Here is a 16011-nt window from a genome sequence, read left to right as displayed (position 1 = left end):
AGTGTAGGTGTATGTATCATGAACTTGTGGCTACCAGGTTTTGTTATTCTTGTTTGAAAATAGTTCTGTCAAGATAATCACATTGGTTCCCAAAATTATAATTTATGTCACATTAGAAGAGTACCTCTTATAGGCACATCTTTATTTCATCTTCTGCAGGTTCAGAAATGTGGAAGAAAAACTAATGATAAAAGGTGATGTTGCTTTTGGGTTTTTTTCACCTTCACAAACATTGAGTAATGCAAACCTGCGAGTCCCTGTGAAGTTGATAGAAAAGTCACGGTCAGTTAAAAACCTGAGAATGTTTATCTGGAATGAATGCTCCTAGGAGACAGAAAAGAAAATTTAGGTATCTAGTAATTGATCCCATTTTTGTAGAAACGGATCCTGTGGATTTTTATTTGGTTGCTGAAGGATGTAGACTTTTATTATTAGGTGTTTTGAATTAGGTGGTGTGGAGCCAGCAGCCAAGCTGAGGTTAGAACTCAAGACAACCGTGTCCCTTTTAAACTCTTTTGCTAGTCATATATCCGTATATACCTAGGATACCAAGGAGACTTAACTGCTTTGGATTTTTACTGGGAATTGCTCAGCAGGCCTAGAAGTGGTGGTCCGTGTTTCTCACCACAGCTTTACTTAGCCAGGATTCTTACATGCTGCATGATCCTTACTGTTCCTTGCACCAGACCTTTGAGTTTCTTCTGAGAGAGGTAACAGGATTATGGTTTCCATGTATAAGTGCTATGAAGACAGGAATAATTTGAAGACAAATGCAAATAATGACAGGAAGGTTAGAAAACCTTTTTAATGGTACAGGTAATAAAGCACTGGAGAAGACTGCTGTTGGAGACTGTGAACTTCCTATCACTAGAAGTATTTAAGAACATGTCTATTGGGAATGGTGCTGGTGTAGTTCATCCTGTCATCAGGCCTCTCACAGTCCAGTCTCACCCTACTGCACCGTGTTGTGTATTAAGGTGTCAGGTATGTTCTGTGTTGCATTAGTAACCTACAGCAGCTGCCCCATGTTAGCCATGATGCCTGGCCATCTTACAAGGGAACATGTAGAGTAAGGGTCCCGCCACAGCAGTTTTCTGTATATTTCTTTGGAAAGCCTTTTCCTGTGAAGAAGGAGTGGTTTGGCAGACAGGCTGTGGCACTGCTTGTTGTCTGTCAGTTGTGGGGCTTGGTGTCATGGCAATCTTTGTTTCTGCTCAACCCCTTGGAATTCTTCAACCCATAAAGGCTGGTGCCTTTACACCACTTTGAATCCATCAGGCCTCTCTCAAGACAGCTTTGTGGAGAAGGTAGGACCTTGTGTATGCATTAACCTAGGTCTGGACATATTTAATATGAAACCGTTCTTGGTGAGAGAAGCAGTATCTGGCACAGAAATGCCATCTTCCTCCAAATTTGGGATGCTGATGCCTGTTGCAAGCTGGAGGACTATAGCACAAGGAAGGACTGGTGAAAACATGGTGTAGGACAAGGTTTGTCTCATGGGAATGTAAAGTTGTCCTGAAGGCTCTTGTCTTTGGCACTTTAGTCTAGCATTTGTTTCTTCAGAGAGAGCTGACGTCCATGTGAAATATGTTCTGCAGTGAGGTCTGGGTGCAGTAGCAAGTATCAACTGACTTTTTTTGGGTGGAGCTGACTTGCATTTTGGCTGATACTATTTACTTTGGCTTTCCAGAAATCAGCATATCAAGGAGTGGGATTTTAAATGTTTGAAAGGAGGACCTAACCCCTTGCAGTTAATTCACATTGTCCAGAAGGGAAGAGGCGTGTGAGGAGAGATGCTAACAGGCTTTTGTCTCTGTGTCCCCTAGTGGGTTTTTCTGCTATCATGTTTGAAAGCAGATTGTGTGTGAAGGGTATTTAAAAAAATCCAAACTGATCAAAATCATCTATGGCATAGAGGCAGAAATAGCTGGGAAAACAAACAGACCAGAGATGAAATATGGATGAGACAGACATACCACTGTTTCATGAAAGAGAGAGCTTAAAACCATAAGCCAAGAAACACAAATATAGGGAGTTAAAGTGCAGATACTTTATGGTTTGTGTTGCTGTCTTCAATTAACTATGATATAGAATTGTGTGATTTTTTCCTTTAAAAAGAGAAATCCATCTCCTTGCTTATTTTTCCACTTGCTGCTTTCTGTTTAACTTAATTCAGCAGTAATTGGATACACTGTGTCTAATTCTTAATAAATCAATGGAACTTTATAGTGATATTGACAGTGGCTTTGCCAGCCCCATTGTTTCTATCGAGAGTTTTATTCTCCTTCAAAACAATTTGATGTGAACGCCCTTGTTTGTTTGCCACACTAGGCTTTGTTCCGGCTGAAAACTTTGATTTATAACTGTATATAATTGATGGCTGTGGGGTAGGTGGACTATAGCTATTGCTCCTCCTCTTTTAATCTAGCTTTGCGTAGAAATCCATGTAGTGGAGCATTCTCAAGGGAACCGGGCTGGGAAATTTTCTGTATACCCAATGGGAGGCCATTAATCATAGTGAAGAGTCTCTTACTGGCTGCAAGCATGTTTGTGAAAGTCAGGAAAACAAAAGTGGACCACCTCAAAATGACTGATCAAGAGAATAGATGTTAAAGTCAATGTATTCATTGTGATACATTAAAAAAAAAAACAAAAAAACAAAAAAAAAAAAAGAAAAAAGAAAAAGACCAGTTTATACACTGCTCATTACATTGGAACATACTTACTTGGATAGATTTGGCACTTTTGAAGGTATTTTGTGCACTAATAACCGAGTATAATTCTAGACCCTAGAGATTAGAATCCTAGGAGAATGAAAGAAAAGATTTTATGATTGCTGCTGCTGACTTGAAAGAGAAGCTTTGAAAGCAACTGATAAGAAATCCCCAAAGTGTTTGCTGAACGTGTGTCAGAGCTGAGCCAGTTAAACAAATGTGCTAAAAAGTCAGAACGGTTTAGTGAGATCTTGATGAATATTTCATATTCTTCATATGAGACAAAAATGTCTCATTCAAAAGTGACTAATCTGGTTAGTGAGATCTTGATGAATATCTTATTAAATTCATCATATTTACTGTAAGATGCAAAAATGTTTCATTCAAAACTTCTAAAATAAATCATTAAAAAAAGAAAAAAAGTTTAGGAAAGTTAGCAAATAGATTTCCTGCAGCTCGTGGCACCTCACCTTCCGTGAGGCAGTGCAGGCAAGGCTGCAAGCTCTTCCTGAAGAGCACCTGTGAGGTCTCAAGAGTTGGCACTCCAGTGCTTACTTACCCCAAACCCCATGTTTTCAGCACTGGGGGGGGTCTCAGTGTTTCTGGAGATCCTCCATGCTGTCTTCTTGTATCCTTCACAAAAATCTGCTCCTCAGATGCAAACCTAATGGGTTCCAGTTGTGACTGGGCAGAAGGTATTTTCACAACAAAAGGATTGTACTAGGATTTGAGTATAACTAAGTTGGATATGAAACTTAGAGGAGGTATTTTTGTGATTAAAAATTTCTGCCCAGCAGGGAGAAATAAAGGAAGTAAAGAGGTTCAAATGCAGTCTGGACCTTTTCCCAGATAAATAGCCATAAAGTATAGGAGGAGATATATAGTACTAAGACATAACAACATTAACTTTATTTACTAGGCAAACAGTTTTGTCTTTTTTAATTTTTTTACTTTAGAGACTAAATTTAATACAGTCAAAGGTAATGCTACAGTTTGTTTTCTCATGAACCTGTGGTAAAGCAGCATACTTAAATCAGTTCTTTTACCTCAGAAAAACTCTCTAAGTGAAGCTGCCTACCCAGAGACTTCAGCCTATGTACTTTAAAAGGGTATTACAATTCATAAATAATTTGCATGAATAAGGCTTAAATAGGAAAATGGAAATAGTTGTTCTCATAAATTATAATCTGTTGTTTTGATAATCTGATAAATTAAGATGGAAAGATTTTCTCCAGAATTTGTAACTGAAAAAACTACAACTCATCCTGACAAGGCGGTTACAAAGTCAAAAAATGGCATTGCAAGCCATAACCTAAATCTTAATAAAAAATGCAGAGGAATCAGTGTTCATTCTGAAACATTAAGTGTAATTATTTATCGATGTACACTAAATTGATGGTAATTTCAAATAGGAGACTAACATATTTGGTATTATTTTTAAGATCAAGGGAGAGGTAAGCTTTCCTGTGATTAAAAGAAAACAAAACTGTTTCAGTTTGTCTTTTTTGGTGTTTGTGGAAATGGATTAATTTCAGCTGTAAGTTCAGCAATCACTAGTATTTTTATCCTGTGTTTGCTCAATACTGAAGTGCCTAGTAGCATGTCTTCATTTTTTTTTCACATACTAACATGAAACCAAAATACAGTCTGTATCCCAAAGTCAGATATTCGTGCTTGTCATAAACCACATGTTAAGCGTATGCTTAAATTGCTCTCAGCAGAGATGACTTAGAGAAGCCACTTTAGAGAAGCTCAGAGGAGCTGCATCTTACACCTTTATGCACTTTTTTCAATTACAGTCTTGTCAAATGAAGTGCTGCATCCTATTTTAATGGTGTTCCATACATGGATGCAGCACTGCCTCTAACCTTTAATTCCTCTTAATTTCTGCCCCTTTGCTTTTTTTCATGTTTCCTGGCATGGTGGAAATCCAAGCGAAATGAAGTCCAGGCTTAAGTGTTCATCTCAACTATTCATCCTAGCTTTCCTTGTTGTTATGCTTATGCAGAGTTTTATTAGACTCATGGGATCAAATTGTATTCCTTCAGTTTCACAAAAAATGAATAGCCTTTGTACGTCCTTCACATTTAAAGTAAACAGAGCAAGTTTTTAAAGTGTTTTTTCAACAGCTAAAATATGGTCTTATATTCTAAGTATAAATCATAATTTCATTATCAACAGAAAAAGGTCCAAACCCATTTATATGTATAGTTGAATGATATAAGTGGCATTTGCATGTAAAATGTACTCCCTTGCCCAACCAAACACTTCATAACAACATGAGTAAAAAGGTGTATTTAAAAAAACGAAGGCTTAAAGCATGTTGCTTATAAATTATATGGATTACAGTTTTTGTAAAATATGAAGCTTACTGGGTATGATCCAAACCAGCTGACCTATGTTAAAAGGCATAATAAACAGTCATAGCTTTGCATGCAGTTATTTAATTGGCAAATAGATTTTTCTATCACTGTCACTGGCAATAGCAGCCATGTGATACCAGGGCTTGGATTAAATGTTTCATCAGTAGTGCCTATTTAAGGATCTTTATGGAACAACAAGTTAGTCCCCTGGGCAAGCCCATGTCAACTGCAATAAAGAGATCCACACAAGTGAACGAGATGTATTTTTGCAGGATTTACAGGGAGACTAGGATTCGCTTTTCTGTCTGGATGCTTTCGAAGGCTGCTTCCCATTTTGTTTAACAACAGGGTCTGCTGATGGCAAACTGAATACTGAGCGTTGCATATCCAAAGGATTCTTATAATTTTCTTGGGAAAATGGATTTTTAAGCGGTTGTCATCTTCCTGCAAATAGGTGAGTCTCTGATAAAAGCAGATGTTGCAAGATTTAGGTAGTTTAATTTTCCAGTAAATGTTCTGCATCTAGACTAAACCTACTGACACACCAGGTAGCTGCCTCATTTTTTTTCTCTCTAGTTCAGAAAGAAAAATTCAAAAACCTCTGAATACCTCCCTCCCCCTTTCAATACAGCAAAATTGTAAGGTCTGTAGATTTCAAGATTGCTTGACTTTATTTAGTCCACTCTCCTATTCCCAGGGTGCTCATAATATCTGTGCATATAGTTAAACCTTGCTGCAGCATTTTATAATTGGTGTGTATAATATATACATTTGTCATTTTATAGCATCTTGGTTGAATTTAGAAGCATTTTTGAAGTAAATTTTGAATGTTTATCTATGCTTGTCATGGAACCTGAGCCTGTTCTTCTTGGCAGCTAGATTAGTTTTTCCCTAGTTGATTTTAATTTCAAGCTTTTTGTTTAATATTTATCTTCCAGAAATTCTTTAAGAACAAGCAAAAATACATAACATAGCTGAAACCGATTACATCTAGTATTCATTTTCATGTCTGTGCAAGTCTTCTGGGCATAAATTTTACTCTCAGCTGTTCATTGGCATCTTTTTGATCTGAACTAATGATACTGCTTCTAACCTCCTTAGCTAGGTTGCCGCTTTCTAAGGTTGAAAAGCGGAGAGTGAATTGCCTCTGAGGTTGAATTAAATGAGCTGTTTGCAACAGATGCAAACTCTGATGAATAAGCATCTTTGGGGCTCACTTGAAACAGTCCAAACTTTTGTTCACTGTCTGTTCTCCAATGCAAAGCAGAGCTTAAACATGATAATTACTTAAAGATTTGATCTCCTGGATTCTGGTGAGAGTAAGAGTAGTTCAGACACACACTTAGCAATTAATGTGGTCAAGAAGTAAAATATATGGAAAACATAAATTATAAGTATATATTTATATGTATTTTTTTTTATTAATTTATATAATTTTATGTTGCAGTTGCACATATCAGTGCATTTTTAATCTTAAACCCACACTCCTAACAAGCCCTTTCATTGTGTTTTCATCATGCATCAGAAAACACAAAAAAGCAGCCAAGTAACTTCTAAAGCTAGATATACAAAGTCAGATTCTTACCTGTGCAAGGGCCCTTTTACACCAGCTGGTAGTGCAGTAATGCTTCTAAGTAGTAGTGTAGTATTTCACATCCACCAAGAGATCTTTAGAGTCATATGTTGGTATAAATGAGCAAAAGTACAATGGGCGTTTAAGAGCTGTAACTGCAAATTTCTCTGTGCAAAATGGAGAAGGGAAGCAAAGGAGCAGGTGCATTGCTCAGCCAGCCCTTCTTCCCTCTTGCTCTCCTTAGTCCCTGGTATTTCCTACAGCCTCCTGAAGAACTGCCAGCCAGCATTAAGTTGGATCATTTTTGTTGGTTATATATTCATGCATTTAGATGATTAACGTAGGGTTGTTCTGGCTTTCAGAAATTACCTCATATGTGGGTCTTTTCTGGATTGATTTAAATAATGGGTGTTTTCACACAAACAGTGTCTAAGGGGTATCTCTGTCTCACTTAGGTCTGTCCTGTTTGTGGTTGCTTTAAAAATATTGTTAAGTTTTCTCTAGGGACTATGAAATTGAAGTCCTTTCATAGCTGCAGATTTATCGGTTAACAAAAAAATCCAAAACAAAACAGCAACAACAACAACAGAGAAGGAAAGGAAGGAAGGAAGCAAGCAAGCAAGCAAGCAAGCAGTGGTTTGTAGTTTGATCCCAAAGTTCCAGTAGCATCAAAAAAGAAAGATCTCTTCACTCCACTTTGTTTACACCATTTTTAAGGAATTGTAGCTGGTATAACTCTGAAAAAATTACTGCTGTTTTCTTAAAATCAAGACCACAAGACTGTTCTCCCAGAAGACTTAGAGCGAGTCATCCAACTGATCACCTATTGACTGGATGGCAGGTTGAGATTGCTTAGTTAATTGATAAATCATCTAACAAATTGATGGAAAAAGGTTGCTTGTGGCTAATCTGTCTGTCTCTGGGTACTTAAAACCTTGAATTCTCTTCTGCCCATGTGGTTTTGTGTGCTTGTTTCAAGGTGGCAAAATTTTGGGGGCAACAACCATGTTTTTAGAGCCAAGCTATTTCAGGCACCATCACTGGAGGCTTTGCAGGCTGTCACAGAAGAAATAATGCCACGTTGTCATCATAGCAGCTAAATTAATCTGCCCTGTTCCGTTGTTCCTTACCCAGAGTGCACATCCGTAGCTTTCTGTGTTCTCCCTGTAGGTTGCTTGTGCCTTTCTCTGTGACTCAAGGAGGCATAAGATGTGCATCAATTTGCATGATAGTTCAGCCTTGTAACCCGGAGTGCAATGACTGCTAATGTGTTTGTTGGATAGGTTTTTCTGCTTGTACAGATTAATGACCCGATTCAGAAGCCGTTCTACATGCTGGACTCCTGCTGATTTCTGTTTGTGGAGAGCTGCTAGGGAAGCTAACTTTGAGCATACCTCCTGGCACAATTTATTCAAGGTCCAGTCCTGGTGCCCAACAAGAGTTCAAATAGTAATAAACTGGCCTTTGCACAAAATCCTTCTTTCTCTCCTCTTGAGGCAGAAATTGTGCCTGCTGGCAGAGGTGCACCCTGAGCACTCTAGTCCTGGGTGGTGGTCTCTGTGGATCCCTGGTATTGCTCCAGGCACTTCTCCATGCTACCACAGAGCATGTAGTTTGGAGACAACAAATGAGTGTCTCTCCAAGTTGTTGTGTCATGAAACATAAGAGTTCTTGCAGTGTATCAAGGAAAAAAAATATCATATTTCCTCCATAAATCTATTGCATCCTTAATTTGCTCTTTTTAAAAAAATCGTATTTTCTTGATACTCAACAACTGAAGGGTCTGTTCTCCCAGCTGAGGCCTCAGTTTTCCATGCAACTGGAGGCTGGCAAGGTGCTTTGTAATGGACCCTTAGCTGTCAGGGGGGCAGTCATATCATGAGTCAGTCCAGCTTTAGGAAATTATGATCTTGCCTGTAGATGGACCAAGAGTAGCTGTGCACATTGTCTCTTTGTTGGTATCTATAGGGCTTCACTACCTAACCCTATCCTCACTGGTGTGTGTGTGTATGGGTCTTTGAGTCACTTACCACTTAGTGACTTAACCTATGGTTTTTACTGCTAGAAATGCTGGATTTTAATCTCCTTGAAATAGTAATAATCCTGAAAATCCATAGAAAACTGGTTTTCTAAGAATTTAAAGATCCTGTTTCTAACTGGGTTGAACTGCAGTGTTCTTGTACGTAAATCTTTCCTGGCTTCTCGCCAGTACATTTGGAGGATAAATTCTTCCTCACAGAAGGCGACTGTTTGAAGTGCCTCAGAGATTTGTGATGCTAGAAGTAGCCAAGGTGAGGATGGATTAGTAGGCAGAGTGCAGGTGCGTGTTAAATGCAATTTATCACATGGATACCACCCCCAGGTATGTGGGTGGGTGGATGGGTTGAGAGATGCCTACCTAAAGTTTTAACTTGCTCAGTCAACACTTCATTCAGAGGATTTTCACAGTTTTCGCTGCTTCTAACAGCATTACTGCGGCTGTAGTTTCACACAGATTAGCTACTCTTGAACAGTTTTCCATTGTGTTAGGTGTAGGCACATCTCTCTGCAGAATCACTCAAGCGTGGATGCCTTTTCTTTCCATCTAGTTGTTGCAACAAGCATAGCTGTTGTGGCCACTGTGAGGTTATCACTGCCTGGTAGATAGTATTGTGTCTTCTCATAGGAGATTTCATCTTTCGGTTTCATGCTCACAAATATGGAGAACACTCGTATTATGAAAATCTTTTTGTGTTCCCACTGTGTCTTTTTCCAGCAGCACTGGAAAATTAGACAACGATTTTACATGTATATTAGTGTGACGCTATTGAGATGTCCCTGGTTTTAGTTGTGATGAAATCCTCAAGACTGAGTTATCTGACTTTGTAACTTGCATTTGGCTTTTTACTGTCTCTCAAGAATATCTGTTTGCATTTTGTCACAGCCTTCAGAGGCAATATATTTTCACATATGAGAAGTAACAGCAATAAATTTCGTTAGCAAATCCTCCTACAAGGTTCTTCTGTTTCCTTAAACTTCATGCTGAGTAGTTGCTGGTAGATCCTCTTTTCATCAAACTAACTTGTAAAGAGCAGTGATTTTAAAGACTTCATGATAAAACTGCACAGATCTGCTCAGCTAGCTATGGTATAGATGCTAATTGACTGCAATATGAGAACAGAGGAGTTATAAATCCAGTATGCTGCAAAAGTTGAGAGAAAAGTGACTGTGATTTTGAAATGGTGCTGTGTCTTTTCTTGTCATGGATGGGTGAGACCACATCATTTAGTGCCAAAAGCAAAGCCTCGTTGTCTTCAGCTGGTCTGATACTTTACTGTAATGGATGTGGTTAGAGAGGTTGGACATTTTCACTGTGATACCCGAAACCACAAAAGAATATAAAATCGTGTGGTTTTTTTTTTCTCTTACCGTGTAGACTCCTATTTTTTTCTGAAGTTCACTTCATACCTCACAGTTGAGCTGAAAAATCAAATACCAAATCTGATATGATCACATTCCATGTGGAAAAGAAAGCCTGGATTTGGAGTCAGTCCTACCTCTGAATAAATAGAGCCTACTTTTCAAACAAACCTATGCTGATTAATAATGCGCTCCTGTATTGTGCCAAAAAAAAAAAATTTGCATGAGGGCTATGAGAAAAACACACATGAAACTTGGTAATCTGCAACAACTTTTAAGTTTGGTTAATGTGAACCTCAAATTCTGGAAGCCCGGACTATACTAAAATGGTAAAAAAGCTGCATCTGCCACTGTCTATGGGAACTGCTGCATTTTGCCTAATACTTTGGGTTGTTGAGGTGGGGTTTTTTTGCTTTTCTAGTTAAAAAGCAAATCCAGAGCTTCATTTTATCATCTTTTTTTCTTTGTGGGCAAAATACCTTTAGTATAAGAAGGAAAGAGTAAAGAAGTGCAACAATTTTAAAGCAATTAACATGTGTTGCTTATGATGCATGGTTGAAGTGACTTTGTCCTGGTATCAGCACTCTTAAGCCAGATACAGAGCCCATGCAAGCAAGTGGACGCAAGTCAGGGCTTGAGCATCGTGGGGAGACTAACTTGGAACAGTTTCTCTTGGGAATTTACACTTTGGCTAAAATCTTGAGCTTTAAGCACAGTGTTATTGTTGGCTTCGTGCAGTCAGGATTTTGTTACTTTGGGTTGAGGTGGGCATCCGTGGTGAGACTGGAGTGGAAAAAAATGTGAGTTGAGATGAATAAGATAATGTAGTGATAACGTAGTAAGAAAAATGTGTACTTTTGAAGTGGAACTAAACAGTTAAAAATTAACACATTTGCAGTTCGTGATTTTTTGTGGTTGGCCTTAATGTAAGAACACTAATGTATTGTACAACAATAATTTCTTTTAACAGTGGCAGCTCCATCCTAGGTGGAAGCAAGGAATTGTTTTGCAGCTCTTCATATATCAGCGTGTCAAGCTTGACCATGTTTTCTATTTATTCAGGAATTATTACAGTGTCACAAAAGGTGGAATTTTTGCTATGATGTGTAATCAGTTCATCTGTTGGCTGGTGGATCAAGCTATGCAGAGAAGCAGTTAAGACATCACTCTCCTCTTAGCTGCTTGCATTAGTTCTACATCCAGCTGCTTTGCTTCAGCTAGTGCCCGGTTCTGCTGCGCTCGACTCCGTAAATCATGGCTAATAAACAGCAATTTGTTAATGTGCCGACAAACAAAAATATAACCAAATATATAGGGCTATGGTTTTTACATGCTAATGAGCTCTCCACTCTGTTCCTTATTTTATAATTCTTCTCCATTGCCTTTCTGTGATGGAAGTGCTCTGCTCACAGCTTCTGCCATGTGCAATGTCCCCATGGAGACCATGTGCAGCCTGCACCTCCTTTTTTTTGAGCTAATAAGATCCTGGATGTTTATAGAAGCTTCACTGAGACATATTGTAAAAGATACCAGTGAAATGAATACTTTGCTAGATTACCTAGTATAAAAAAAATAGTGATAGGTTATTTTTATTGTGTGGAAGAAGGGGGAGAGGTGAGGGGCCTGTTTAAGGTACCATGAGCTTTAACAGCATATATTCAAAGAAATTTTTTATTATTTTTTTCCCCTAGTGAGGGTGCCGCCCATCCTATTTATGCTCTTTTTCCTCCTGCCTAGATTTGCTTGCTTTTGTTAAAGAAGGCTGCTGGACCTGCATTCTTAACTGGTGGGGTGTCCAAGTGCTAAGTTTGCAGTTTCTGTGAGAGCTGTTTGGTTCTGTTTATATCCAGTTCAATCTGTTCTGTAACTTGGACTACTTTCCTATTTACTGTTCTATGACTTTATATATATATATGTGTGTGTGTGTATTTGTTTTTACTCTTTTTTTGTATTCTGGCTCATAAAATCACAACCAGAAGTACAAGCTTTATGACTATAAAACAAGTCATGCCTACCTTGTAGACAGTGTCATCTGCTGTGATGCTGTATTCTGCGTATTATCAATTTTACTGTAAGAGGAAAATTAAAGCATGCATTTTCCACATGAAGAAATCAAATGTAATCTAAATGCAAACCACAGGTTTTATTGCACAGTAATATTTGATAGCACTGCTATTACTAATCCCAGCATGACGAGAAACACAGCATAGTTATGAAGTTCACAGCACTCATTTTTTAATATTTTTTGTTGTTGTTGTTAGAAAAGCCACAAAGGCAGGACAGATTGCTTGCCAGTTGTAATCTCAGACTTGCAGAAATGTTAGTGGAATACTATATATTTTACGATTTTTTTTCAGGTCTGAAAATATATATATTTCATAAATTCCATGAAAATGTTATTGAGTAGTAAAAATAAAAGGAGATTATTATTCATATCCAGTAAATACCTTATTATCAGTGCTTTTGCTTCTGAAGGGTACTTTATGGGAAATTTTACCTTTTTTGTGTTTAGAGTTTTAACATCCATAATGAATGAAGCAAAAGGCAAAATGATTGCATTGCAGTAGAGTGCATCCACCTCACGGGTGGGGAGTGCCCACTGATCTTGTAGGTTACACACAACTGTTAAGATGGCAGTGAATGAACTTCTTTCAGTGCCCCACTCTATGTGTTACTTTCATGTGACAATGCGTGTTTTGAGTCAGCTTTGTTAAAAGTGACAGAACTGAATTTATAATGCAATAATAACTTGGGAGTATCAGGCAGGCAGACTGTTGTAGGGGTGTTGGATATAAACTGACATAGAGCAGATGAGAATATATTCTGCCTTCTTGAGTTGTGTGAGTTTTTCCACGACGGTTACTGAGCACTGAGTGGGTGCATAAAGACTGAGCTGGACCTGGCTGTGATTAAATCAGTTGCAATTAAAAGTGCATTTAGTATGTTTCCCTATCTTTTCTGTTTCATGCCCAAAAAACACTTGGTATGTATAGTTGTTCTCATAGAGTATATTCTCCTTATCAAGTTTGTATGTGCTCTGCATAGTTGCAGTTATCAAAGTAGACTGTGGCCCAGGATATAAAAGTAGGTACAAATAGGACATGCAGTTGTAACTGCAGGGGGATTTTTGAGGTTTTCATTACCAGAAGAGAAATTTGGCTAAAGCCTTGCATATGGTACCCATTTTCAGATGTTAAATAGTATTGTGTATTAATACTCTACCATTGTTAGGAAATCTTGTTGTCTTGAAGTCAGTACCATTGTCCTATCTGATACCTCTCTAGATCAATACTTACCTGGGGGGAAGAATGAGCTCTTAGGGAGAAATTACTGAGAGGGTGAGGAGACACTGGAACATGTTGTCCAGAGAAGTTGTGGATGCCCCTTCCCTGGAAGTGTTCAAAGACAGCTTGGATGCAGCTCTGAGCAACCTGGTCTAGTGGAAGGTGTCTGTGCCCATGGCAGGAGAGTTGGAACTGGCTTTAAGATCCTTTCCAACCCAAACCAACCACTTTTTTAAAACTTTTTTTTACTTTTTTTTTTCCTATTAGGTAAAGTTTTCTTACAGACCTTTCTTTTTGAAGCAGGGATCTAAACCAGGTGTATTGGACAATTGAGAGAAGGAAAAAAGGCGATGCTGCTACACAGGCAGACACTTTTTGCGGCTGGTCTCTGGTCCATGGGCATCAGGTCTACAGCTGTTCCTTAATTATGCACATTGTAACCATAAATGGAAATCTTGTTGTCTTGAAGTCAGTACCATTGTCCTATCTGATACCTCTCTAGATCAATACTTACCTGGGGGGAAGAATGAGCTCTTAGGGAGAAATTACTGAGAGGGTGAGGAGACACTGGAACATGTTGTCCAGAGAAGTTGTGGATGCCCCTTCCCTGGAAGTGTTCAAAGACAGCTTGGATGCAGCTCTGAGCAACCTGGTCTAGTGGAAGGTGTCTGTGCCCATGGCAGGAGAGTTGGAACTGGCTTTAAGATCCTTTCCAACCCAAACCAACCACTTTTTTAAAACTTTTTTTTACTTTTTTTTTTCCTATTAGGTAAAGTTTTCTTACAGACCTTTCTTTTTGAAGCAGGGATCTAAACCAGGTGTATTGGACAATTGAGAGAAGGAAAAAAGGCGATGCTGCTACACAGGCAGACACTTTTTGCGGCTGGTCTCTGGTCCATGGGCATCAGGTCTACAGCTGTTCCTTAATTATGCACATTGTAACCATAAATGGGAGAGGAAAAGGGAAGGTAGTTTAGTGGGAGAAGTGAGGAACTTGCCATCATTTGAAATCTTTTATATATGTAGAGAATTGTATTAATTCAGGTTCTGGGGAAAAATACATGCCCCATGTTTATGGTAGGCCAAGACTGTCTGATAATAATGGCCTCTTGCTTTAATATATATAAGAAATCTGTTAGCTATCATGAATTTATAGTGTCTTTGTATTTAGTTAGGGTTTTCTTGCCTTTTCATTTAATCTGTTACTGTCTGGGCATCCAGTCCTGTTCCTGTTAAAGGGATATATTCTAGATACCTGGAAGGAACTGGCTTGCTTAAATGATATACACTGTAACTTGAGATAAAATAAATCAAATTCAGAAGTAATATTACTGGTACTTATGTTCATGCTACTTTGATAATATCTGTTTGGTTCAGTGTTATTTACTGTTGGTGATAATGGTTCGTGTGCTTTATCTCCTCTGCTCCGTCAGTAGTTTTCCCTCTGTCCATATTCAGTTGTCTCAATTAATAATGCTTTTAGGTCATTGATTTTGCTTTCCAGCTGGCTGAACTTGAGCTGGCCAACTTTTTTGTGCAGTTTTCCTAAATCTTGCATTCCAATACTCATTCCTTCTTTCTTTGGAGAGGCAGCTAAGAAATTTTAATTACTTCTGACAACAGCGGCCAGTTAAAGGACAGAGAATTTTTGAGAGTGTTAAGTTCTGTGTGTTCCACTGAAGTTCTCTTTCCTAAAGAGGTCTTTACTTTCAAGTAGGATGTGGCTGTGCCTTACTCTTCTGAATGCAGTAGCACCCACCCTTTTGGTTGTACTGATAAAGTGGAAGTGATGTACCATGCTGAGCCTTGGGTTTTCTTAGTCTGTGTTATTAGCTTTCTGTCTTACTTGTGTGTGTGTGTGTGTGTGTGTATGGCATGTGTCCTTTCTGCTGAGTGTGAGTTTTCGGTTTTCCCAACATGGCATTGTTTTGTTGCTGGAAATCTGAAATGCTATTTAGTGGGCTGCTGAAAATGTCACCACTGTGGGCGTTACCAGACAGTGCACCCCATCCAGTGACCCTTTCAGTCTAATTTCAGTCTTAGCATCCTCCTGGACCTATCAGTTCCCCTAAATGAGGATTCAGTTTGAAAAGTCCGGCTGACCTTGCAGCTTGATCTACATGCTTCTGCACCTGTTTTTGTTGACACCTTCTAAAATATATTCCCCTCATGTAGTCCTTCTGCTGGTAGATGGTTGTGGGAACAAGTCCATAGTTCCCAAAAAAGCAGTGTACCACATGCAGATATACCAGTTGTGCTGTTTTTTAATATGTTTTATTTTATCCAAAGTACCTCAAAACATACTTTCAGAGCCTATGTCTCTCTTACAAACACCCAGGAGAACAGCATGTACTTTGACTTTTTTCAGCTGACTTCTCCAGCTGTCATCTTCAAAGACAATTTTTGGCTTTTCTTATTTTTTTATTTTCCCTTTTCTTCTTTTTAATTTTTTACGTCTTTCTTTTCTTTTTCCTTCTTATTTTCTTTTTTGTTTGGTTGGGTTTTACTTGTTTGTTTTGGGGGGGATGTTTGTTTTTCTTATTTTCTGTTTTTCTTCCTTTTTTTAATATTCTGGATCTTCTGGGTTAAGAAGAGGAGAGTGGATAAATGGGGCAGTACATAATGTAATAATACCAATTTTTATTTCATTAACATTTTGAAGATAAGTTCAGCAG

This window comes from Chaetura pelagica, unplaced genomic scaffold (assembly GCF_000747805.2).
Source record: "Chaetura pelagica isolate M959 unplaced genomic scaffold, ChaPel_1.0 scaffold10, whole genome shotgun sequence".
Classification (NCBI taxonomy): domain Eukaryota; kingdom Metazoa; phylum Chordata; class Aves; order Apodiformes; family Apodidae; genus Chaetura; species Chaetura pelagica.
The sequence above is the reverse complement of the archived record's forward strand: the minus strand, read 5'-3'. Positions refer to the sequence as shown.